We start from the raw sequence: 27,792 nt of genomic DNA, 5'->3' as shown, positions 1-27,792 counted from the left end.
TAATTGTGATAAAAAACACAGAACATAAAATCTACCATCTTGACCATTTAAAAATGTATAGTTAAATAGTATTAGGTATATTCACATTGTTGTGTATAATAGTATTTTAAGGATAGTATTTTTATTGGTTTCCTAAAAACAATACATGTTCATTTATAAATAATGTAAACAATATAGAAAGTTACAGGAAAGTTTTATTAAAATTTCCTCAGATCCCAAATTTTACCATCAATATTAAATGACCATCATGGTAGGCATATTCTATGCACTTATACAAACAACATAATCTTATTTAAGAGGAGAACAAGTATCAAATTTAAAATTATTTGAATTTGGTAGTAGTAGGATAAGTTGAAGGAACTGCTAAACTTTTAGAAAAATGTTTCTTTGCCACAAGATATCTTATTTCCTAAAATATCCAAAGTTTAAAAAATTAAGAGCTTGGAGATTTTTTAAATCTCTGTGTTACCAATTTAGAAATGCCATTAGACCCTCCTATGAAAAAAAATGTGTTTTTTATTTGTTACATCATTATTCTTAAAAAGTCAAAGTTTTCTTAATGTTTCTGTTTTATAACCTTAATCCCTTTAGTCATTTGGTCTTGATCTGTATTTTAAAATCCAGCGGGCACAACACACCTTGATTCTCAATTCCTAGGTATTAATTTTGATTCATCACTTGGTTATCTGCTCTTAACTAAGTAGGGTTTTTTTCCCCTACATGGATTCATAGATGCTATGTTTGCCTTTTTCATCAATTTTTGAATGACACTTATCTAGGTATAATAGTGTGGCATCATACTGGCTTTGCCTTAAAACTGCAGACATTTTTCCTTTGTTTTCTGGCTTTGAATATTGCTTAGAGGAAGTCTAAGGCCAGCATGATTTCCTCCCTCTTATAAGTTATTTAATTTTTTGCCCAGAGGTCTGAAGATTTTCCTTCATTCTTTATTGTCACTCAACCAGTATATGCCTTGATACTGAATATTATGTCCATTTTTCTTTGAACATTTTATTCTGCAGACTTAGTTGTTTCATGATTTTGTGGAAACTCTCTTCTATTACATCTTTAAGTGCTTTTTCTGATTCATTTGTTGCATCATGTACTCAGGGAGCTGAATCAGGTTATGTTTCATGCTGTCTTTGTCTCACTTGCATATTATCTTCTTTGCAGTTACTTTGGTCCACTTTTCTTCTGCATTCACTGCAGTTTATTTATTAAATTCATTTGTCAACTGGAATTTACTGAGTGCCAGCAGTGGTAAATAAGATCACATCCCTGCCTTTATGAAGCTATGAAGCTTTTACTTGAGGATAGGGGAGGGAGAAGTTAACAAACACCACAATGTCAGGTAGTGACAATTAGAAGAAACTAAGGTAAGGAAATGGAGGGGTGGGGGAAGGAATTGTCCATTTTAGATACTGCAGTGAGAGCAGGCCTAAGATGACATTTGAGAAGAGACATATATGAAGCTAGGCAGGGAGCTAGGCAAAGACCTGGGCAATCCAGATATAGAGAAGAGAAAACACAAAGGCTTGCTCTGCAGTAGAAAAGCGGTGTGTTCAAGAATGATTAGAACCAAATAAGTAACCAGAAAGTGATAAGAGATGAGACTAGAGAACTAGATAGGCCAGGTCACAAAAGGAGCTGGAGGCCCTAGAGAGAAGACTGAGTTTTGTTCTATCTAACTGTGATGAGGAGCAAGGAGATGGTATTTGCTTTAGAGGACTCACTCTGGCTACTAACTATTTCAACAGCAATAAACTGAATATAACGAATTGGTCAAACAGATGCTGTTGAACTGGAAAAGGAAAAAGGGAACAGTGAGACAATAGAGTAACTTCAGGAAGTAGCTACTACCCCTAGTCCTGGATAAATGTGGGAAGACCCTAAGTTACTAGAACCCAGGAGCTAGGAGAGGAGGCTTGGCAGGGCTGGAGCTCTGACCTGGGGCGGTGAGGGGCTGCTGCCCACTTGATGCTGGTACCTCTGAGAGCATATGTTGGGGCTGGTTCTAGGTGAGTGGAAGATAGTTGAAATTTGGGTCAAACCGCTGCTGTCAGGGTGAAGGGCCATACCTGCGGCAGTGCTGGCAGGTGCAGAAAGCTAACAAGGAGGAGCAAGTTCTTTTCCCCTCTTCTTGACCTTTAGTCTTTTTTCTAATGCCCCTTATTGACGGACTGTAGCAAGGATTCAGCTGATGAAGTAGAAATAGTAGTAGTTTGCAGAGAGTCCCAGTCCCAGCATCACAGAGCATAGTATTATGCTAAAATTACAGTTTATTCTAAGAGATAACAGCTTAATAACTGGCACAAAGAAGAACTAAGGATGATTTCTAGGTTTTTGTCTTGAGCAACTGGGTAAAAAATAATGTCATTTATTGACATGGAGGAAACTTGGGGAGAAGGAAATTGAGGGGAAGAAGAAAATAAATATATTTATTTTGAATGAGCTAACTCTGAGGTCTTTATTAGACATCTAAGTGTAGTTTCTGGGCAGGCAGCTGGATATGAGGTCAGAGCTCAAAAAGAGGTATTAGGGATAAAAAAAAAAATCTTAGGAGTTCTAAGAATACAAGCAATATTTAAAACCAGAAAAATTGGGTGAGATGACCTAGGAGGGAATGAATATTGATGGAGAAGAAAAAAAGTGTGAGGAATATATCTGGGAGTTCCAAACATTTGGGAAGAGAATAATGTTCTGGCAAGAAGGTAATTAGTGATGTCAGCTAGAGCAGTTTAGGTGGAGCTGTGGAGACAATAATCCTGATTGGAATGGACTAAAAAGATAATGTATGGTGATGAGGAAGTGGAAACTCCAAGTTAGACAATCTTTTAAAAGTCTGTTACAAAGGGGAACAGAAAAATGGGCTCCTATTCACCATGTAAGTAGAGGGGGATATGAGGTCTAGGGTGATGGTATTTTTAGGCTGGGAAATATTACAGTATGCTTATTGATTGGAATAATCCAATAAAGAGTGAGAAACTGAGGATGCAGGAAATAGAGATGATAATCACAGAAGCAGAATCCTTGACTCTACAAGAAAAGATGGGATCCAGGGCACAAGTAGAGGGGCTTGCCTTACATAAGAGCAAGGACGCTGACCCTTTTAAGGAAAAGAGAGTATAAATGAGTACAGATGACGGTGGGTTGATAGGTACAGCAAGGGAAATATGAGTTTCTTTTGTGACAGGTTCTATTTATCAATAAAATGAGAGTGTGAAGTGAGGAGCGGGAAATGCGAGAGTCCTAGGAGAGAGGAGATGAGGCATAATCAACTCGAGTTGACCAGGGAACGTGCTGGGATGGCCAGACTTTCCTTTTGGTGAGAATTTGATTCCTAGCCATGCTTATTCCATTTCTTGCTGTTCCAAATTTATTTATTTTGAAATAATAGTATTATTTCGGCCTTTTGTTGGCTTAGGTTGCAGACATTTTCTTTTTCTGGCTACTTTTGGTGATGTTTTTAAAGGAGTTATTTACCTGTTCTTTGTTGTGTGTAAACTGTTTGGTGAAGTATTTGGGGAGAAAGATTTTGTGATCTGCCTTCATTCCCCACCTTTATCTGAAAATCTAGAATAAATGTTTTTAAATAGACTACACTGCACATTTTTTCATTTCACCATATATATAGTAACATAACAGATAAGTCATAAGAATATTATGTATTATTATAATAGCCACCGTTTACTGAATGCCTGTGCACCATGCACTATGCTAGGCACTTTACATACATGATTTCTAAAACACAGCAACCCTACAAGGTAAGTATAGTTGCCATTACTTCCACAAGGAACCTTTTTTACTGGTGGTGTCAGATCAGAGAATCTTACTTGAAGCTCATAGCTTGCCAATATAAACAAAGTAAGAAAAAACTTTTCTCCCTCTTATGTTTGTAAAAAAATTAGCTTGTAAGAGACTGTTCTTTTTGAAGTACAAAATAATAGTTTGCAAACATGTACCACCCGAACTAAGGGAGATTTTTATGGACAGCTTTTTGACATCAGACTATACCATTAATCTCTTGGTTAGAGAGTTGCTAACTGACGGATTCAAGGAACTTGGTAAATTAATTGAAGTATCCCTTCTCTAACCATCTCCATCATCAGTGAACATACTGAGAGCCTGCCATGTCAAAATAATTAGTAAATTGTACTAAACCATCACAGCTTTACAAGTTATAGGATATGTATCAGTGTTTGTTTTGGAAACTACATTACTTGGATTCAAATAATATCAAACTTTTCTTTTGGTCAACAGTCTTTATACTCATGTTATGATACAGAAAACATACCATTGGGACATAAACATGTATCTATGCCAAGTAATTGGTTTCTTTTTCTGATTACAAAAGTAGTACATGCAAGTGAAGACAAATTTGAAAATATGTTTAACTGAAATAAAGAAGATATTTTAAAAAGGACAGCAGGAAAAAATAACCAATAATTCCTCTATTTAGAGGTAACTGACTATTGCAGTTGACATATTTCCATAAGCTTTTTAAGCTTATGTAGTTTAAACTGTTTGCTTGAGTACACTGCCTTTTTCCATAACAATTTATCAGAAATGTTTCCTCAAGTTATTTAAAACTCTTTAGAAACATTTTCAATGGCTGCATAATGATCCTTGTGTGGAGTAGTGTTTCCTTAAGTGGTCATTTAAGCTATATTCCTTACTTTCTTATAAATAATGTTGCTGTGAGCTTTTTTATGCATAAATCTATTTTAGCATTTCAGATTATTTCCTAAATTAGGATAAATTCCTAGAAATGGGCTAAAAGGCCAATATTTTTAAGCTTCTTCCATCTGGTAAAAATTTTGTTGTTAAAAAAAAAATCTCTTTTAATTCTCTGTATACATTTATATTGAAAATAAGCCTACCTTTTAAAATTGAGATTAGTATTTAAATTTAGGCTCAAGTGTTTTTGTTTTGTTTTTATTTTAATAACCTTTAAGGAAAAATCCGCTCTTCAAAATATTATTTACTTCTTTTTTGTCAGGTTTGAAACTTACACTTAATCTGAGATAGAAGTTCAAATGTATACTTAATTCAGCCTAATGCTTCTATTTTTCAAGGTATTACCATTTCTTTTTTCCTATTTCCAAATACGCTCATCCAACAGTGTTGTCTCCTGGCTCATCTTCAGTTTAATCTCACACATACACCACTAATTCATGGTGTAAGTGTACTCATTCATCTAAGGATAAAAATCTAAATAAAATTACAGGTCAAGGTCATTCTCAAATTTAGCAAATTTGGCACAAGAGTTTAAGAGTGCCAGAATTACTAGTTCAGTTGTGCTAGACTGAAATGCAGAGCATAAGTAGAATAAAGCAGATTCATCCAATTCTAAAATTAAAAATGAGAATGGTGATGGAATCGCGAAACTTGGGAAAACTTCCAGAAGAAGTCTAGACAAAGTAAATAAAGGATTACTGCTTTTTAGAAGCTTGTCATTTATTAATTCACTCACCAAATACTGAACATCTTTTATGTGTCAAATACTTGCTAGGTGCTGGAGTCAACAAAAAGACAGAGGCCTGCCCTCCTGGAAGATAACATTCTAGTGGAAGAAACAGACAAAAGCAAATGAACAAATAAATAAAATAGTTATAAGTTGTAATCTAGTCATGTCTATTACTCAGCATTATTTATGTGAGACAAAGAAATGATTTGAGTACTCTCCCAAGAATTTTTAAAGTGGTACTGAGTAAGAAAAAGTTACAGATTTAGGATTATTAGGAAATAGATGATCTCAACAGATATTTTATGATTCTGATCATTGTCATTCCCTTGTGCCTTATACCCACTGCCTCCAAAAAAAAAAAAAAAAGACAGACTAAAATAAAGTTCATACTCTTTGGCCTGACCTTCAGTACTCTCTCTAATCTAGTCTGACCCAGTCTCAGATGTAGCGTGTTATAGTAGAAGGTAAAATGTGCCAAATCTGGGGAGTAAGGAAACCCAGGTTTTAGCAAGTGGCAATGCTAGAAGCAAGACATTTAATTTTCTTGTGGTCAGTTTCCTTTGCAGAATGATAGATTTTGACTAAATAATCTCTAAAATCCCTTCACTTTAAAATCCCTTCACTTTAAAATTCACTGTCTATGCAACTCTCCTTAAAATGTTTCTTCCATTGTGCTCCTATTTATACTGGGGATAGGGAGGAAATAGCGTGAGGAGAATGTAAAGGTTGGAAACAACAAGACTGATTCCTGTTTAATAGCAATAAAGGATTTGTAGTTTATAATGATTATTTTCTCATGTTATTGAATATTTTTGAAAACATGTTTTTAACATCTCCATGGCATTCCAACATATGGATATACTAAAAATTATTTATCTATGCTTTCATTTTAAACGTTGTTTCCCAATATCTGCAATTATCTAAGGATATTTAGAATCCATACTTGTTTATTAGTATTCAAAATACTATTGCAGGCTCTCTGCCTTGCTCCTTTTGTGGGTAAAAAAGTTACTGTGACTTTTTTGTATCTCTTCTTATCTACCCCAGCCTATACATGGCTTTCTCTTAACATAAAACCTCCACTTTGGACAATGATATACAGCCTGTCCTTTCTCCTTTCTAAAACAGTCTCATCCCTGAGCAAGTTCCATACTTTTGCAGCTCCCCTGAAGCAACAGAATGTGAATTAAAGCCAGCTCCATCAAGTCCAGATAATGTATATTTTTTAGCTTCAACCAAAGCTGAAATCCATGAGATTAAATCTCTACCAGCAGACAAACAGGTAAAGATTCATTACTGTCACCTATAACAAAAAATGTGACTTAGCACTAAGTCATATGTTTATGACTATGACAGAAGTATGACTTTAGTGATTTTGCCATGATCCTGAACTTGTTGTATGTAGTATTAATTGTTATTACATTGAAACATTAGAACATAAGTATACAATTAGGCATAGTAAAACTTAAGGTTTTTAACTGGTAAATTCAGTGAACAACTACACAATCTGTTGATTTACTTTTTTACTTTTTTGTGGTATTTCAATAAATGTCACATTCTGCATTAGCTTTGATACTGCACCCACTGAGTAAAGAGATCAGAGAGGTGGTACACTGCTTTATAATTTTAAAAATATCCTGAGTGAGCTAAAAATCTTTTCAATTTAATAATTTTCACTTGGGAGAAGAGTAGAACCTCTGTTCTGCCTCTTTTATTGTGAAATTGGTGCAAGTTAAACATCTTTCTTAAAACTTCAAGTTACTTTTAAGCACCTGTACAGCATCAACTTGGAATCCAAAGGAACATTCATATTAACAATTATTTCTACCAATAGCTATGGACGTTGTAGTCATACATAGTAGAATTTTAGTGAAGGGATCTTTGGGGTCACATAATCCAGCTGTCTCATTTTACAGATAGGGAAAGTGAAGCCCAAAAAAGTTTCTATTACCCACAGCAGTAAACTTGAGTGGCTGAGGGAACAGGGACTCCTAACACTCCCTGTTGGCCTAATGCATGCCAGAGGGTAATGGTTAAAGGCAGAATATGTAGCTAACACAATTGAACAGATCCAAGAAAGAGATCTGATTTGGATTCTAAGTATACAGTTCCCCCTTAAGATTCTGGTTGAGTGATCCATTCCACCTTAATCTATTACCACAGACACAAAAGGGAAGTGCCTTTGCACAAATTGATGCTCCTACGCAATAAAACCCAAGGGAGAAGCTAGAGGTCCTTTTGCAGAGCTGCAGTGTTGCACAACTCCTGGGGGGAACATTTATATACATCCATACATATCCATACCGGTAGCCTCTTGATTGTGCTTCCGAAATGCCATTTATATGCATTACAATGTCAATGGTGCCAAGGAGTTCAGTGTAACAGGGACACTGCAAGTGTAAGTTTTGTATATTGAATTAATTTAGGGTAGGCTAATTGCCATAACCCCAAAATGTATAATGGCTCAAGTTTGTTTCTTGCTAAAATAAACAAGTAGTTTAATACTTAGTTTTCAAGGTCTTTCAGTACCTAGGTTTTCAGTACCAAAGTTCCAAGGTCTCCCTGGGGAGTCTTCTCTATTAAGGGGAGTTTCTAGGGGTGGAGACTCAAAGTAGCACATATAACTTCCACTCTCATTCCATTGGCTGTAACTTAGTCACAAGTCCACAGCTAACTGCAAGGGAGGCTGGGAATAAGCTTTATCTGTATGGCCACGAAGTGAGAACATGGATTTTTGATGTGTAGCTAGCAGCCAATGCCCACTTGGGTGCTCTCAATCTACACACACACACACACACACACACACACACACACTCTGAAGTGGTCACAAATTTAAATTAACTCATATAGTTATGCTCCAAATAGAACAAGTTAATAGTGGAAGAAAAGGCCTCTTATTAAGAATTGTATTCACCTCTACCCTTTCCCTCCTTTAGGCAGAACTAATTGTTAATTAATGCATAACAACAGCCAACTGAAATTTCAAAATGGGAGGAAAAAGCAAATGTTTGCAAGAATTACCTTTATTTACATATGTACATATATGTGTATTAAGAGTCATTCACTCTCTGGCTTCTTTCACCATCTACCCTGTCTTTGGACAGCAATGAATTTTACAACCTATACATAAAAGCTATTTTAAACAGTGTCAAATCAACAGCAGTTTCTAGGTCATTTCCATTCCTTCCTCCATGAAAATGTACAACATTTAGGTTATTATACACATACACACATATATAAATATATATGGAAAGGAAGGGGTTGGCTTGTTTTTTCTTATCGCATCAACTAGTCAAATTCAGAACTAAGACCATGACTGGGCTGCTTGTTTTAAAGGCGCAAGGCCATCAAGTTCCCTTTTAATTACACTACTAGTAAATGATGTTTAAAAAATATTCAACTTTTTACACAACAAAGATAGCAATTCCACAAGCAGTAAGTTCAGTGGTTTTTTTTTCCTTTGAGTAAGTTGCCGTTGTAATCCTCAAACTGTTCCCAGTTACTCGGTTTTTAATAGAAGCTCTGCATGGTTGCACTTCTGAAATCATAAACAGGAAGTGTGATATATAAATGTCAGTAAAACTAAAACTCCATTCTATGGTTTGATGTTTTCCTTCCCCTCATATTTTCAAGTTAATGTCTGATTTTACATGTATTTAGAATGACTACATGAAGGCAAACCTGATTGGTTTTTCTTTGGCAACCTAACAGTTTGGGGTGTGGGGGAAATATGTGGAATAACCTAAATGTTGTACATTTTCATGGAGGAAGGAATGGAAATGACCCAGAAACTGCTATTGGTTTGGCACTGTTAGAAATTGCTTTTATGTATACTATAGGTTGCACAACTTTATTGTTGCCATTAGACAGGGTAAATGGAGAAAGAGGCCAGAGAGTGAATGACTCTTAATTTAACTATTTGAAAATCCATGATAGAAAACACTCTTACACTTTGTACACTCTTATTCTGAACCTCAGCAATTCCTTGAATGTGTTCCCCTACATTAATTCCGTTGTGAGACAACTTAGGAGTAGCTTAAGTATTGCAAAACTCCAGGATATTATCTTTGACTCTTTTCTATGAAGAAATTATGGTTCTTTCTATAGTAATAACATTCTCTATATAATGCTATTTCAGAGTCTCTGCTACATGGATATTTCTATGGAAATACCAAGAAAAGATTAAAACTGACCAGTCCAGACTTTCATACTACATTAAATATTTCTAGGGAAATGGTACCAACATGTAGATGCTTTTGTAACTTTAAAATGTTTTTCTTTAGGAAATTGTTTCTTAATTTATTCTTAAACTGAATACTGAAGGAATTACTCAAAGTCACACAATATATGAGTGAAATAGCAAAAACAAAAAAACAAAAAAACAGAACCTGTGTATCTAAACTCCCTTTCAAGGCAGATCACAGTGACCCAGAGAATATATTTCAAAAGGAGGTAGCCTGCTCATCTATTGAGAGTCTACCTTTTTGCAGCACTTGAGGCACTGCTGAGCAGCACATAAACTATTGCACACTAGAGGCATTATCTTTTAGTTTAAAACACAATATACACAGAAAAAGGTATGGGAATATGTGAAAAGTAACATGAGTACATTAATCACGTACAAACAATAAATAATTGCTAAGGGATGTGGAAAATGAAGTAATTTAAAACTAGATTGATAATGGATAGATGTTTACTGGAATAGGCAAATATGTAGTTTTTTTTAAGTCGCTCTGGGTTTGGATTGCCAGAGAGAAACAATAATCATTCATTCATTCATCAAACAAAACAAATACCTACAACTTTTCATCGACTGTGGTACTTTTGGATATAGGCTATGGCTTCAAAAAACAGAAGAGATACATTAACACAAGTCATCCAAACTATTCAGCCCTTAAATGTAGAGTTTGTTTAATGTAAAACTGTCAGGGTCAACATGAATTTCCAGTCCCAAAGCAAATCTTGGCTATGGAACTATATAAATAGAAAACCACATTTAAAGAAGGTTCAATTTTAGAATGTGCTACCCTACATCTTTCTTTAAATAGGAAAGGATCAAGTTTGACACTCCTTGAACTAAGAGTTTTTGGAATCTATGTGATATGACTTCTGTAAACAGAAGATTATATCATAAACTATGTTTAGGATTTCATCACTGTCTAATCTAATATGGCTTTGGATTTCCACAATATGTACAAGTGTCTTCATAGTAGCTAGCAATGGAACATTTATTCAGTACATAATGTATGTTGGACACTGTGTTAAGTGCTCAAATATTGATTACCTCAATACAACAACTCCATGAGGTAAGTATTTTCACCCATTTCACAGATGGGCAAAACTGAGGCCCAAGTTAAGTTACATCTTCAAGACAATGTAGCTGGTAAATGGGCAGAGCTAGGATTTTGAGTTCAGATCTGATTCCAATGCCAGTTTTTTAAACTAATACTCTTTTGCCTCCAAAAGTTACCTAAAGGCAGTAAATAAGTAAACAAATAAAAGTTAATTATTTGAGCTACTCCAGATATTTTGCATTTCTATGTGAATTTTAGAATCAGCTTCTTTTTTTTCTTTAAGCCTACTGGAATTTTGATTTGGATTATATTGAACCTTTAGATCAATTTGGGGGGAACTGACATCTTAACAATATGCACCTATGAACCAGGTAAATCTCCCCAATTGTTTAAGTCATCTTTAATTCCTCTTAGCAGTATTTGCAGTTTTCAGTGTACCAGTCTTTCATGCCTTTTGTCAGGTTTATTCACAAGTATTTCATATTTTTATGCTATTGTAAAAGCTCTGTATTTTTTGTATTTCCATTTTTAATTGTTTGCTGCTAGAACATAGAACATAAATGATTGTTATATATTGATCTTGTATCCTACAATCTTGCTAACCTCACTTAATAGTTCTAGTAGCTTTTTGTCAATTCCACCAAGTGGAATAGATGGAAGATTATGTCAGTTTTATTTCCTCTTTCCAATCTGAGTATGTTGAAGAAAAGTGGTCAGAGCAGACATCCTTGTGTTGTTCCTGATCTTAGGGGGAAAGCATGTGGTCTTTCACCCGTATGTATGAGGTTATCTGTAGGTTTTTTGTAGATGTCCTTTATCTGACTGAAGAAGCACCCTTCCATTCCTAGTGCGCTAAGACTTTTAAAATCAGGCATGAATATTGGACTTTGTCAAATTTTTTTTCTGCGCCTATTAAGATGATCAGGTGTTCTTTTTTAGCTTAACATGGTGAATTATACTGATTGATTTTTGAATGTTAAAACTAATCCTGTATTCTTGGGATAAACCCCACCCAATAATAATATTACCCTTTTATATATTGTTGGATTTTATTTGATAAAATTTTGTTTAGAATTTCTACATCTATGTTCATGAGAGATTGGCCTGACTTTTCTTGTAATGTCTTTGTGTAGTTTGGATATCAGGGTAATGCTGACCTCAAAGAACAAGTTGGGTAGGATTCCTTCCTTTTCACTTTTCTGGGAGGTTGTGTATAATTGGGATTATTTTTTTCCCTAAATGTTTGGAAGGATTTGTCAGTGAAGCCCTATGGACCCCAATTTTCTTTGTGGGAATATCTTAAACTAATAATTCAATAGATAAGTGACCATTCAGGTTATCTATTTATTCTTGAGTGACCTTCAGTAGTTTATGTATTTCATGGAATTTAGCTATTTCATCTAAGTTGCTGATTTTTTTTTTTGCCTAAATTTGTTCATAATATTCTATTATCCTTTAAATATATATAGAATCTGTAATGATTCACCCTCTCATTCCTGATTATTGGTCTTCCTGATATGTGTCTTCTCTCTCTTTTTTTTTCCTGACCAGTCTGGCTGAAAATTTATCAATTTTACTGATCTCAAAGAACCAGGTTTTGAGTACATAGATATCCTCAATTGATGTTTGTTTTCCATTTCATTGATTTCCACTTTGATCTTTATTATTTCATGGGCTTTTGTGTGTTTGTGTTTAATTTGCTTTCCTTTTCTAGTGTCTTAAGGTGGAAGCTAAGGTCATTGACTTCATATTTTTTATATTTTCTAATATAGGCATTTCATTTATACAAAACTTGATATGTTCTACGTTTATTTTCCTTCAGTTCAAGACACTTTCTAATTTCACTTCTGATTCCTTCTTTAATCAGTGTATTATATAGAAGCATGTTATTTTGTTTCTAAGTATTTGGGGATCTTTCCAGTTAGCTTTCTGTTATTGATTTCAAATTTCATTCCTTTGTGATCAGAACCTAAACTGTATGACTTGAATCATTTAAAATGTACTGAGACATGTTTTATGATCTAAAACAGAGGTCAACAAACTTTTTCTATAAAGGGTCAGATAACAAATATTTTCAGCTTCATGAGCCACAATCTCTGTCAATTTTTTTTAAAGAAATCTTTCAAAAATGTTAAAACTATTCTTAGTTCGTAGGCCAAATCCAGGCTAGATTTGGCCCTAAGGCAATAGTTTGTTGAATATGCTCATTATAGCCTAGAATATGCTCATTCCGGGTAAATACTTCATGTACACTTTAAAGACAATATGTATCTACTATTGTGAGTGGAGTGTCCTAGAAAAGTCAATTAGGTGATATTGGTGGATAGTGTTGTTTAAGTTTACTATATCCTTGCTAAGGTTCAACTTGTTCTAGCAATTATTGAAAGAGAAGTACTGACATCTCTAACTATAATTGTAAATTTCTCTGTTTCACCTTGCATTCTATCAGGTTTTGCTTCATGTATTTTGAACCTATTGTTATTTGGGGCAAAAACATTTAAGATTGTTATAAACTCCTGATTAACTGGCCCCTTTATTATTATGAAATGACCTTCTTTATCTCTGGTAATATTCTTTGCTCTGGTATCTTACTTTGTTTCTACATATTAATATAGCCATACCAGTTTTCTTTAGACTGGTGTCAGCATCAGCGTGGTATATCATTTTCTATCCTTTCACTCTTAATGTTTTTGTGTTTTGTATGTAAAGTGTGTTGGATCTTGCTTGTTACTCAATCTGACAATCTCTGCCTGTTAATAAATATTTTTAGATCATTTACATTTAATGTGATTATTGACATGATTAGATTTAAGTCCATCATCTTACTATTTTCTCTTTGGTATATCTGTCCTGTGTTCCATCTGCTTATTGTTTTTTCCTTGTTTTGCCTTCTTTTGGATTGAACTTTTTTGTTATTCCATTTTTTTCTCATTTGTTGGCTTTTTACCTAATACTGTTTTGTTATTCTACTTGTTGCTTTAGCGTTTGTAGTCTATATAAGTTATCACAGTCTATTTTCAAGTGATATTACACCACTTCACATACAGCAAATATATACTTCTATTTTTCCCCTCCTGGCCATTATGCTGTTGCTGTCATATATTTTACTTATGCATGTTGTAAACACTGTAATTCATTGTTATTACTTTTATTTAAACAGTTGATTATCTTAAAAGAAAACTAAATAGAAAAAAAAGTACATATTTACCCATGTAGTTACCTTTTCCAGTGCTCATCATTCCTTTGTATAAATCTGTATGTCCATCTGGTATCATTTCCCTTCTGTCTGAAGGACTTTTTTTAACCTTTCTTGTAGTGCAGTCTGTTGGCAAAATATTGAATTTTCAGAGTTTCTATAATACTCTCAGGTTCAAAGTGGGTAAGCATCAATTAATCTACTACTCTCTGCCATATACTACTATAAATAGCCTTGGCTAAATTGTAAGAGAGAACTGAAAAGCAGTGTATTATCCAACCATGAAATAGCCTCTGAAAATCCAGCTTGGGGCAAGGGGAACTTGTGGTATGCCAGGGTGTTAAAAGCCACTGAGTAAAAATGGATCACTTCTTAGATACCAATTTTACTCAGAGATTTTGGAAAAAAAATATAAGCATTATATTTATACTAACCATAGGACTGTTATGGTATATAATGCACATTCATTTCAAATTTAAGACAAAACATGAAACTTGAAACTATCTTGGGACCAAGCTTCTAGGGCAATTATTCACTCTTCTCTGCTATTAACCATACTTTTGTGAAAAAATCTGAGGAGCAGTGATTTTGGTGATTATTCATTATTTTATTAAAAGTTCTCCTAAAATCGGATGCTGCCAACAAATGTAGATTATTCATAGAGGTTTTTATTTAATTTAAATATATATTTCTGAATTGACCACTATATCCTGTTACTCAGCTGATGGATCATTTCTTATTGTACCCATGAAAAGTGTACTTGATTCCAAGTTTTTAAAACATCATTATTCCTTTGAAGGACTTTTACTTACCAGTTCTCACTTTTGTGGCTGTCAGTGTGCCTGCATCAATCAGTACCTGCAACACTGTCCAATTTTCTGATTCCAATCCAGGTTAGAATAAGAATTCACATAAATAAGCCTGTTAGAAATAGGCCTAAAATAAAGATAAATAGGCTTGTTATGAAGACCCTACCAGAAAATCCACATCCAAGACTGCATCCTAAGGAAATAAGTAAGGCAAAAATTTAACTATTAGATTGTTCCTTTTACCAGTAGAAAAAAATTGGTAGGAACCAATATAAATACTCCCAAATAAGAAATTGCCTGTGGTACATCCTTATATTCTATAGTAGAATACTTATTCAGCCATTAAAGTATATTATAGTTGAATATTTACTGCTAGGAAATATATATGAATAACAAACAGGTGTGAAAATTCAGTAACAGTGAGTTAACAGTGGTTATTTCTGAGTGTGGGATTATTAATTTTTCCTATATCTTGCTTGTTTGTATTTTCTTTAATATCAATTTCTTGTAATAGAAAAACCCAAAGTTTTCAGAAATACTAATTCAACATGAATAAATATTTATTCAAAATAATGAGGTCATCATTTGTTTATTCATTAAGTCAGCAAATATTTGCAGCAATAAGACATAGTCTTTGCCCTCATGACTCTTAATTTTCCAGGGGGGAAAAAAGGGCACGATCAACAATCTTGGAAATGTTGTATTCCTTCTTCCTCTCTTTCATTCCCATTACTTAATTGCCCAGTCATTCCCTCCCTTATTCATCGAGGACTTCGGCATCTGGTTTCCAGTATCCACCTCCCTTGCATGTTCTGCTACTATGTGCCACTTCAGCATCCATACAGACAACCCATCCAACAGCCTTGAACTCTGACTTCACCATCTTACAACCACTTCATTCAGCCATCCATACTCAGAGCCACATACCACGAAATTGCTCCACAGTCTTGGACTCCAATATATTGATCTCTGACCACAGCCACTTATCACTCCAGTGTTTTTTCACTCCATTACTCCCTTAACACCTCCTTTCTTACCTTATTTTAACCTCAGCTATTCCCATTTCTTTCAAACCACAATCTCTCACAGAGCTACATATCATTTCATATCCTACAGTCTCCAGTACATCAATCCCTTGCTAATAACCTTGCTCCCTGGTGAACTCCCTCTCCCATTCCTTAGAGCATGTATTTGATACGTTTACTTCAACTCAAACTTGCTACTTCACCTGTGTGCCCTTACCTCTTTTATGTTTCCTTTATCAGAAGAAAATCAAAACTATCAGCTATGAATCTCCCTCACCTTTTTTCTCTACATTTATAAGCTATACCTATAACCATCTTCACCACCTACTTTCTAACCTCAGAGGAAGATCCTTCTGCTTTTGCCAAGTCAGTACCTTTACCTGCACCCTTGATCTATTCCCTCATCTCCTACAAGTCTGGCTTTACCTGTATCCCTCCTGTTTTTAATCTCTCCTCCCTGCTGACTCTCCCCCACATTTTATAAACATGTTAAACTCTCTTCACTATGGAGTCTCCTTCTCTATCCTGTAACCTCCTCCCTACAACTACCATCCTTTATTTCTACTCTGAAGAAGGGATGAAGAACCTTGAAATAATAGAAATCTATTGTAACCTTTCTCAACTTTACTGTACTTTTCAACCCAACACAAACAGAATTCTGCCACCATCAGTGCATGAAAAGTGCATTGCAAATGTTCTGGCAAACGTTACTAATAGCAAAACTGCCAAATCCCATGATCTTTTTTAATTTACTTGAACCTGTCTTTATCTTCTGACCCTCCTGACGTCTTTCCTTGTAAACTCCTCTCCCATTGGCTTCTCCAGCACTGAGCTCAGTTGGTGCTTCCTTCCATCCCTCTGCTATTTCTTCTCCTTTTGCTGCCTCCACTTTGCCCATTTACTAATAAAGCTGGTTCTCATTTGCTCTCACTGTTGCAGTCTCTATGAGCAATGGTGGCCATTTCCCCCATAATTTTAATGATCACCTATTCAGTGACATCTGCTTCCAGCCCAGGCCTTTCTCCTAAGCCTCAGATGCGTATGTGGAGCTCTGTAGTGAACTGCTCTACATGGATATCCCACTAGCACTTAATCTTCAACATGGCCTCATTGAGCTTCTCCTCTCCCTCTCCCTTCCATTTTCCATCCCACACCCATACATACAAACACATTCCCAAAAGCCCTATTCTTCCTCCATTTGTCTCTGTCTTGGTTACCACTGTACTCTACCACCAAGCCAGGAACTAGGGAGTCATTCTAGACTTTTCTCCTGATCTCTAGTCTAACCATTACTTCCCTGGTGCAAAATCTCATTATTTCCCTCCATGACTGTAAAACCACACAAAAATACTTCCATTTATTTAAAAAATGGTAATAAAATTAAAGCACATTTTATAGCATTCCCTCTAGTATTTAGATTACGAAACAACAACCATGTTACCTCATTAGCAAGCCATGAAGGTTTATACAGAAACACGTATAGCTTGCACTGTTTCCAGAGATCAGAAAACTTGTTAATACCCTTGTACCTAATGGTGTATAGCATATGGCAGTTACTGCTTAACTGTCTGTTCACTTTTGAATAAAGTAAATGTGGCATATTTAAAGATACCCATAATAATTATTAAGCTGCATGTTAAACAGTTCAATAAATGATAGGATTCATATATTATTTTATAATTGGGGGGAAATGTTCAAAAGCAAGTCCACAGGTCCAGTTTTAAGGGCAAATAAAAGTTATGCACAAAGTATTTTTACATCAGGTAGTTTAGAAGAAGCTTTGAACTTTATAATAATTAACAACTGTATATACTACCTTTTCTACAACTAAAGGACTAAAATTTAGGAATTTCAATTTTATATAAAAGGAAAGGAAATTAGGTGTAAGTGAAGATAGACGGAGAGATAATTAGATTTAGTTACATGCTATAAAAATTTCTTGTCAGGAAAAAGTTTCTTATCTACTATATTAGTAGTTTTGCAGTTTATTAGAAGTATTGCAATTAAGTCATCAGCTTTGGGTTATTTTGCCAATGGCATAAACATCTAATTGTAAAAAAAACACTATGTTTACAAAAATACATCCCCCAAAAGGGGAAAAAAAGTTATTTGTTTAATTATGTATGATAACTCTCTACTTGGAACACTGAAATGAATTTAATCTTCTGTTTCACTTCAAACTTTTTTTTTCTGTAAGAGTTTCTCTAAAAATTAGGTATATAGTCTGTATATACCATCCCAAGTTCACTGGGTCAAAAGTTAACAGTATGGGGTCATCAAGTAAATTAAATGTTAACAGCAAAAATTAAAGGACTTAAATTAAAAACATAGGGCCTAATCCTATGATGAAGAAAAGTAAGGAAAAAGTGTTCCCACAAGAGCTATAAACTGTTCACCTATTTAAAATAAATTACTTCTTCAGAGCTGCCTTAAAAAGTTAATTTGTTTTAAACACGTAAGCATTTCTTTGCCAAAAGAGAACGTGCTGTATTTTATTCTTCTTATTTCCCTATAGATTTGTTTTACCAGACATAATTTTTTTACATATTAAGAATAGAAATGTAGCATGAGGCTCAACTGTCATAGAAAACTGATCACATATCCTTGGTCATATATCCTAGAGACCAAAAGGTCTCAACTTTACTTCCTGTTTGCTAAAATGAGTAAGAAATGAATGTCAATAGATTCCTGTCCTCCTCAACTTCCAGGACAAGGCTCATCCCAAGTCAATAAAGTCTCTGAGAATGCCATGAGTTATAATTTTAAACGCTTTTTATGTAAAGTTTATATATGTCAATGAAAAGTTTATTAAAACCCTTCAATTTTCTTTTGATAAAGGGTAAAGAATAAGATCCATTTCTATTATTTACCAGTCCAGGCCATTATGAAAAAACCAGGAACTGCACCTCTATGTATGTACATATATATATTCACTACCACAGCCACACATGAACACACGTACGATTGGCTGTGGACATATATTACTTTCCTACTGCTACTATAATAATTAACATGAATTTTTTTAGCAGCTTCAAACAACAGAAATTTATTATTTTATAGTTCTGGAGGTTAAAAGTCCAAAATGGATCTAAGTGGGCTAAAATCAAGGTGTAGGCAGAGCTGCACTCCTTTCTGGAGATGTTAAGGAAGAATTTGGTTTTTTGCCTTTTCCAGTTTCTAGAGGTTGCCCTCATTCCTTGGCTCATGGCCCCCTTCTATCTTCAAAGCCAGCAATCTTTCCCACATCTCACCACTCCGACACTGACTACTCTGCTTCCCTCTTCCAAATTTAGAAAAACTGTGGAATTACATTGAGCCTACTCAGATAATTAAGAATGATCTATTTTTAGGTCATCTGAGTAACAACCTTAATTCTATCTGCAACTTGAATACCACCTTGGCATGTAAAATAACGTATTCAGAGATTCCAGGAATTAGGACGTGGATGTCTTTAGGAGAACTATTATTCTGGCCACCATCTTCCTCTCTTTCTTCAGGATCTCCACTGATCATCATCCATCTCTGAAATTATATGCAAACAGTTCACATATGCACATTTCTCTAGAGAAAGGGTCTCTAAATTTTAACAAATTCTCAACATTTAAGAATCACTGGACTAACTCATAGAATAGCAATATTCCACAGAAGGGTAGTTTGGAAGTGTCAACAATGTCAAATGTTAGACTGGCTTTTTAAAATGTGTATATTTTTAGCTTTGATCAGAAACCTGGATATGAGTTGAAAGTTTTTTCTTGTTGTATCTTTCCTCTGTGTTTTTAGTAGTTTTAATCATCCTAATTACATCTCTTTTTTACATTTTGCACTTATAAACATTTTTCCACATTGGTATGCAAACACATATTGGTATTTTTTGATGATGCTCATAGTCAATCCAGTGATTTCCCACAGTTTACTCAATAATCTTACTGCTATTAGACATTTCAACCTAACCCCCCTTTTTTGCTATTATATTTTAAATGCTGGAATGAGCATCTTCCTGCATAGATCTTTTTCAATATTTTGAATTTATTTCACTAGATTCCTGAAATTGGAATTTCAGACAGGAAAGATATGAATATTTCTATAATCCTTTTTATAATTGCTAAATTACTTTCCAAAAGTCTGTTTTAATTTATATTGTGACCAGCCTTTACTCACTCATACCATCAGTGTGAGATTTTTAAAATATCTTTCAGGGTACCCTTTGTGCATAGAAAAGATTATTCAGGGGTCATTTAAATTCTTATCAAAGTTGTGAACTAAAAAACTTAGTTCTTCCTTAACTTTTAAATTCAACTTGAAAATCTGGTTATTCTTTGTAAGTTTTGACAACAATCACTTCTAAGGAGGTTTTTAAGGTTTCTTAAATACTTAGCATTTAGAATTCTGTAACTTTTATTTCTGTATGTACTCAAAGCTTGATTAATAAATCAAACCTCTCCAAGTACTTAAACTCTTTTAAATCTAATAAATTAAACTTATAGATAATGTTAAATTCTTTTAAATGTCCCCATACTTTAAACAACCAGAGTTTAAGATTCTCTTCCACCTTTCAAGGTTAACCTGATAAATACTCTAACAGGCTTAATTTTCTTAAATATTACAAGAACTTAAAATACATAGATCACTATAAGAATATATTGCACAGTAACAGGGAATACAGCCAAAATTTTGTAACAAGTATAAATAGAGTATAATCTTTAAAAATTGTGAATCATGATGTTGTACACCTGAAATTTATTTAATCTTATAAATCAGCTATACCTCAATAAAAAAAATAGTGGGCTATCTATACCAATAAAAGTTAGGTAACTCAAAAAAATAATATAGATCACTCCTAAGCCATTGTAGCATATGCTTGATTTACTAAATCATTCTATATTTAATGTTATATCTTCCTGGGGTTAAAACTTTGACCCATTGGTAAAAATTCTGCCTTCTCAAGCAAAGTTGCCATCCCAGGCATTGAAGTTAATTATCAGAGCCCCCAAAAAGGAGTGAGTTTACTGACATATCTCCCAGATTCAAATTACACATAACCTAACTCTTCAACTACCACTAAGATTGTAGCTAACTTTCATTACTACCTTGTTCGTTTTGCATATCTCTGGACACCTTAAGATCACTGAATTGCATTCTCCACATTTCTGAAGTTCTGTGACTACAGTCACAATGCTAAAGTCATCCTAACAAATGGGATTAATTTTTTATGGAACAAGTGAAGCAAATACTTTAAAAAATAGATTTGTAAGAACTCTGTGGCCCATTAGTCTGTTAAACTCAGCACTTACAGTCTCTTAATAAAACATTCCTCAATTATTGATTTTAAACAGTAATTCAATAACAATGAGATAGGTTGGTGAAAACTTAGGTATCTCCTCTTTACATTCACTTTAAGGTGTCTTCAAATATTCATTCATTTTTTTGTGTTTGTTTTTCTTCCTTTGTTACTGTATATTTGTTAACTTCTATTCTTCTTACAGACTTGCCTCTATATATTGAGTATATTAACCCTTTATCTGCTTTATATGTTAAAATACTTTTCAGTTTTTCATGTGTCTTTACTGCTTATAGCAAATTTTTTTCCTGTGTATACATTTTTTGTGTAGCTACCAATGTTCTCCAAGGCTCTATGTTGAGCCCTTTCATCATTTTACATACCTCCCTCAGTGATCTCATCTAATCCTACAATTTAAACCACCATCTACAACCAGTTAACCGGTAAATCTACAAACAACATGCAAACCAGATCTTTCCCCTAAAGTCCAGACTTCTAAATCAAAAATTCAATCCTAATATCCAGTTATCTCTATAGTGAGGTTGGGAGGACATACTTAGCCCACAGGCATATCAAAATCAACATTTCCCATATCAAAATCCATCAAACCTCTTCTGTTTTCCCTATCTCAGGAAATGGTACCAACAACCACTGAGCTGCCCACATCAGAAACCTAGGAGTCATGCTATACACCTCCTTCTCTCTCCTATCCACATGCAAAAGGCTCCTAAACCTCTTTAGTCTTACCTTCCCAATTTCTCCACCTTTGCTTTCTCTACTCTAGCTGTATGGGCATTGAATTTAGTGGTCCTCTCTGCTCTGGCATTAATGTATGCTCTTCCTTTGCCTAGAATGGTCTTCCTTTCTTTTTGGCCTAGCTAGTTCCTAAGTCTCAGTTTAAGTGTCCCACTTTAGAAAGGCCTTACTTAACTCTCCAATGTTAGGTCTCCATGGTGTATGCTTTCATGGCATCCTATATTTTTCTACTATAGTACTTATTACAGTTATCACAGTTGTAATGTATGATTATTAACTTAATTATTAACTTAATCCTTGTTTCCATCACTAGACTACACCATAAGGGGAAGAACTGTGCCTGTTTTGTTCACCCGTGTATGCTCAGTATCTTGAACAATACACGACACAGAGTAGTGCTAAATAGTTACCTGGGAATAGCTACATATTAATACTGAATCAATAAATCCAATCTTTTTTATACTTCATTTTACCATCATTCTAATTCTTTGGTTCAAGTACTTTTTATTTCTTGCCTAGATATTATAATAGCCTCTGCAAGACTTTCTATCACTACCCTTGCATTTTCTCATCTGTTCTCCAGGACCCTTGTTAAAATAAATTTCTCAAATATAAATCTGATCATATTACTCATTGGTTTAAGATTTTTCAATTGCATCAATATAAAAGTGACATGCAAGGCCCTTCATGGTTTAACCTCTATCCACTTAATCAGGCTAACCTGTCTCAACTCCTCCAAAGGCACCCAGGCAACAAATCACACAAATTATCTGAATATTCTTGACCATGCCAGGTTCTTTCTGACTTCCCTGTTTTCTTACACTCCAGCGATTCTGCTTAAAATGCTTTCTGTGGCCTATTTCTGCTCTCTTTTACACCAGGATAACTCCGATCCTTAAAGGCTTGACTAAGGTATCCTTCAAGACTCCTTCCTAAAAAGCTTTCCTGAGCCACCTATTCCTAACCTGAGTTAAATGTTCTTCCTCTGCATTTCAAATCACAATTTTTTAAAGAATTTATTTTTCTTCAGTTAGACTTTCAGCTCCTTGCTAACAAGGACTACATATTTTTCATCTCTATATATCCAGTTCTGTTATGGACTTTGGTAAATGTCTAGATTTGTTGAATCATTTTGCAACCATCATGGTAAAATTACATCAGCAATAATGGATGCTAAATTTAAACAAGAATTTTGATGAAGAGCAGGATATATCTTCAACTATTTCCCCACAAATTGCCTATTAATTGCCAGGAAGATAAAACCTAGTAACATACATTGGAAAGGTAGGGCCACATATGGACCAGGTGATCAAAATTAACATCCTCAGTGAGGGACATATGGGTATCATGTGCTTCCAGAAGGGATACCCTGAGAAGGACACAATATCACCTGTGCAGTGGTCCACTTGAGAATGCAAAACCTCAACCTAATCATGAAGAAAAATCAGACCAAAGACAAAATAAGCAATGTTCTATCAAAAAGGAGGGTAGAGAAAGAAGCTATAATCTTTAAGAATGTCAAGGTCATAAAAGATAAAGAGAGGCTATGGAAATGTTCCAAAATAAAAGAAGCTAGGGTTAAGACCCACTAAATGTGGTACCTGATCCCAGACTAGCTCCTGTAAGGGAGGAGGAAATACTTAAGGACCAACCTACAAAGTTGGAATATGGATGGTAGATTGAAGTGTTATTTCAGTGTAAATATATGAAGCTGACAGGAAATACACTCAAGTATTTAGGGGTGAAGAGACCATTATAAATATATATATATTTGGAGAGAGAGAGACCTTGCATAAGAACAACTAAATGAAATGGGTGTTCTCTGAACAATTTTTATTTTTTCAATTTTTTGTAAACTTGAAATTATTTCCAAGTGAAAAGGTTTTTTAAAAATTAGGTCCACCTCAGAGAAACCAGGCCAACAGGAAAATAAAAGCTACTTTATGTACCTTTTACATCTATGCAGTTTGCATCTATGCACATTCTTTTTAAAATATTCACCACTGTATACTAAGTTTTCAACTTACTGTTCAAAATGTTTTCTTCTTTTAAGAGTCTTCATTCTTTCTTAAAAGATGAACAGACTATAGCCTTCACAGTTTTATCTAAATAAGCTAATATGTTGAAGCCAACATTCCATCATTTGTAGCTTACTCATCAGAAACAGCAGGAGGGGAAAAAAAAGCATTAAAATTACAAGACCTCTGCTCTCCACACTACCCATATTTACCATTCGTTTGCTGGTGATTGCATTGCAGTTTCCAAGTAAAACCTCAAATTTTAAATTATGACTTCAGTTTTATTCTTATGACAAGTCAAGAAGAGTATGCAGAGACACAAACTGGGTGGGTGGAAAGGGGTGGGGGCGGGTAGGACGATTAACTCTTTGCTGTATTGAAGAAGAAATAAGTATGAAAATTTCTGCTCCAATTGAGTCCCCAAATAACAGGTTTTTCTTCTCATAAATGTATCACTGTGTGGAGTATTAAAGTTTGAGAATGGTATTCTTACTAGTTTTTTTTTAACCTGTGAATCTGGTGATGTGAAGTAAAAGTGCTTTTTCCTTCTTTTCTTTAAAATTGAACTCAGGAATTTGCACCCCCTTGTGGTCAAACATAAAATTCTTCATTTTCAAAACACATTTTTTTTGTCCAGTTGGGCTTTTCTGTTCAGGCATAGGAACCAAGTTACTTGATTTTGTTTTCTCCCATTTTAGTGAATCAAGAAGCTTTAATGAAGGGTTGTTGGTTTATTAAATAGAATCTTAAACAAAATAGGATTTAAATCTTCTAAAAGTGACCCCTATACAAACTTTAGTCTGTGCAAAATGGAGATAATGTTGGATCCACCTCATGAGTTGTATTGAGGATTCAAGGAGAAAATGGATATAGCTGACACATAGTAGGTACTCAATAAATGTTATTATTTATTAATACCATCATCACTTTAGAATTCTCTTGACAGAATAAATCGTAAAAGGGGCTAGATTAAAAATTTACCAATTCATGATGTTCTAGTACAATCTTACAAATAAGATCCCCAAATTATCCAGAGTTCACTTAGCTGATTCTCTCCACAGGTATATTATATTTTTAAAGTTACAAAGAATATGTGTTTATCCCTGGATGATAGAAATTTGGATGGTTTTTACTTTATATTTTAGACTGGCCTGCTTTTTTCCCTTTTTTTCCCTTTAACTTTAATAATTAGAAAAGCAGTAAAACGATTACATTTTCATGTTACTCTTATGAAATGGCAAAACAGATTAACATCTTTATTCATCTGACAGAAATCATTACTAGGCAAAAATAATTTGTCGGGCTGATTTATCATTTTAAGGGCCTCTTGAACACAAATGCTAATTCCTAATGAGCTTGATTTTTAAAACACCTTCTAAAGAAACCATTTTAAGAGATTGGTGTCAATGACTGACTCACAACAATAGCTAACATTTACTAATATACCAAGCACCGTTCAAATGTCTTTAACATATTAGCTCATTTACATCCTTACAACTGGATGAGATACTAGCAATAATCCTTTTACAAAAGATCACACTGAGGAAAAAATAACTCGTGTAGGGTCACAAAGCTAGTAAGTAGCAGGGCTGAGCTTCAACCCAAGCAGTATGGTTCCAGAATCGACTCACTTAACCAGTACACAAAAGTACCATAGAGATGTAAGACATATGCTACTCAACCATGTTACTTCTTGATGATGTCAGATTATTAAAGTCCATTTCTCTTCCAGTTGTACCTCAATAATGCAAGCCATGCTAACTTTCTTCCATTTCCTTACTTCTTAGAAATCAGGCACTTTTATATACAGTCTTATTTAACCCTCACAATGATGTATGTACTTGTATACTCAGACTGTTGTGATTCATCACAAGTTGTTTTACAACAAAAACGAGAAAAAAGTGTAACAATGCCTCAGATTTTAAACTGTTGGATTCTTTAGAAAATTAATTATAACTTGGGATCAGGAAAAAAGCAACCAGTCAAAAATAATCTTAAAATGTAATCATTTAGGATCAATGGCACTATTGTTTGTTTATGTTGTTTTAAATTTTCATCTTAATAATCTGGCATCAGGTAGGATAATTCTCCCAAGCAAATGAATGATTAAAAGAAGTTTTAATAGAAGGTGTTCAAATATTGATAACTTTATTATCATTTATTGTCCTACCATAGCGCCCAGTCTCTGACGTTTGACAAATATGCTTAGGTCTTGTGCTTCTACTTACTAGTTGTAAAACTTTGGGGCAAGTTTCTTAATCAGAGTCTCAGGTGTCCACCTGTATAAAATAAAGGTAACACCTACTTCATTGGGCTGTTGTGAGCAATAAAGATAATCATTCCTTAAAGCGTTTTCTTAGCCCCATGCCCAGCCCAGAGTAGTCAACACGTGGTATCTAGCTGTTATCACTTTATCAACGTGTCGCACAACAGAAACCTGTCTTTGCTAGATCAAGTTCCCTTACCACCCATTTTTTAAAAATCACCCTGTGATCCCAAAGACTGCCCAATAACCCATTCACCTCTCCCAAACCGATCAGAATGTTTAAGAACAAGGAAAACCAAGAAAGGAAACTGGGATTCGATGAAAGCGCCTAGAACCGGACTCCACACACACACACACACATACACACTCACACACACTGTCAGTTGTGGAGCAGGGGAAACCACGCCTCCTGTGTTTGCCCAGGCTGGATCGCACAGCCCTGGCTCCAGATTCTGACAGATGCGGACTCGTCCACGTGCTCGCTACCTGTGCTGCCTTAGGGAAATTACTTAAAGTCTCTGAGCCTTAGTTACCTGGTCTGCAAACCGAGATTAATAATAGAACCTACCTCATAAAGTTGTTCTGAGGCTTAAGGCGGTATCTCCCTCCGTAAAGTGTTGACTTACAGCAAGAGCTCTACACACCGGCGGAGCTGTTTTAAGTACACGTGTATCCATACACACGGTCTCAGAACATTCCGTTGTTAGGAGTTTAGACACTGGCAATAATATGTTTTTCTTTTTGCCTAAGCTGCACCCTTATTTGTTTTCCTCGAACAGTAGAACAAATGCCTACCGACTGATGTGTCATCTATGGACCCTCGGGCCCACAGTCTCCACGGTTCCTCCACCTCAGCGGCTGAGCCTAGGAGCTGCACGCACGCGCAAAAGGAGAGGTAGGAGGACTACGACTGAGGAAGCTGAGAGAGAGCGGCGAACAACCGACGATTCTGCGCATGTTCAAGGAGCGGGGGTTGGGGGTAGGAGTTTGCGCATGAGCAGAAGTGTCGGGAAGGCTAGAGTGGGGGGGGTTAGGAGGCGGTATTGACAGCTGTGGAGGCAGCCCGCGTTCCCGGCATGCCCCGGGGCGACGGGGTTGGCTCTAACGAATTTGAATGAGGAGCCTCAGCGCTTTCGGCGCCATTTTCGAGTGATGCCTGGTCTCATCAATCTAGCTGAAGAGACGGGATAACCTGTCGAGAGTATAGCGCCACTAGGACTCCGCCAAAAAATCACTAAAAAAATCGTCAAAAATTACTTCGAGCAAAGGGCAGTTGGCGGAGCTTCGGCAGGGTTGGCGCAGCCGGTAAGAGCCTGAAGAAGTAGAGCGGGCGGTGGCAGTGGTGGGACCGGCAGGCGGTGGCGGCTGCAAGGAGTGGGTCCTGAGTCCGCCTTCATTTTAATCGCAAAAAATGCGAGGAGATAGGGTTGGGGGTAATTGGGTGTCTAAGCTGGCGGCGGCGGGCGGAATGTGGCGGGAGCGCGGAGAGACGGGGGCGTGGGGGGAGGGGAGTTGCAGTTTGAGCGGGACGCGGACGCGCTGCGGCTGAGCGGCCGCCGCCCAGTGGATCTGTCAGCAGGACCCCCCGCCCGGGGCCGGAGACCCGGCGCGGCGGGGCTCGGCAGGCCGCGGCTCCTTGACAGGAGGAGGGGGACGAGCGCCCCCTCCCCCATTGCCGAACCG

The 27,792-nt window shown here is 35.5% G+C and overlaps 1 long non-coding RNA gene across 1 annotated transcript in view; it reads right to left on the bottom strand.

Annotated features, from left to right (window-relative positions):
• Positions 1–27,223, bottom strand: part of LOC105101921 (uncharacterized) — a 482,147-nt gene extending 454,924 nt beyond the window's left edge. Inside the window, exons 1-5 of the long non-coding RNA XR_004141159.2 lie at positions 26,678–27,223; positions 26,072–26,122; positions 14,770–14,893; positions 13,982–14,083; positions 5,474–5,563 (exon numbers count right to left, since the gene is read on the bottom strand). This is a non-coding gene — a long non-coding RNA (uncharacterized LOC105101921). The remainder of the gene's footprint in view (positions 1–5,473; positions 5,564–13,981; positions 14,084–14,769; positions 14,894–26,071; positions 26,123–26,677) is intronic.
• Between the last annotated feature and the right edge of the window lie 569 nt (positions 27,224–27,792).

Source organism: Camelus dromedarius, chromosome 13 (assembly GCF_036321535.1).
Source record: "Camelus dromedarius isolate mCamDro1 chromosome 13, mCamDro1.pat, whole genome shotgun sequence".
Lineage (NCBI taxonomy): Eukaryota > Metazoa > Chordata > Mammalia > Artiodactyla > Camelidae > Camelus > Camelus dromedarius.
Note: the sequence above shows the minus strand (reverse complement) of the source record. Positions and strands in the feature narration are given on the sequence as shown.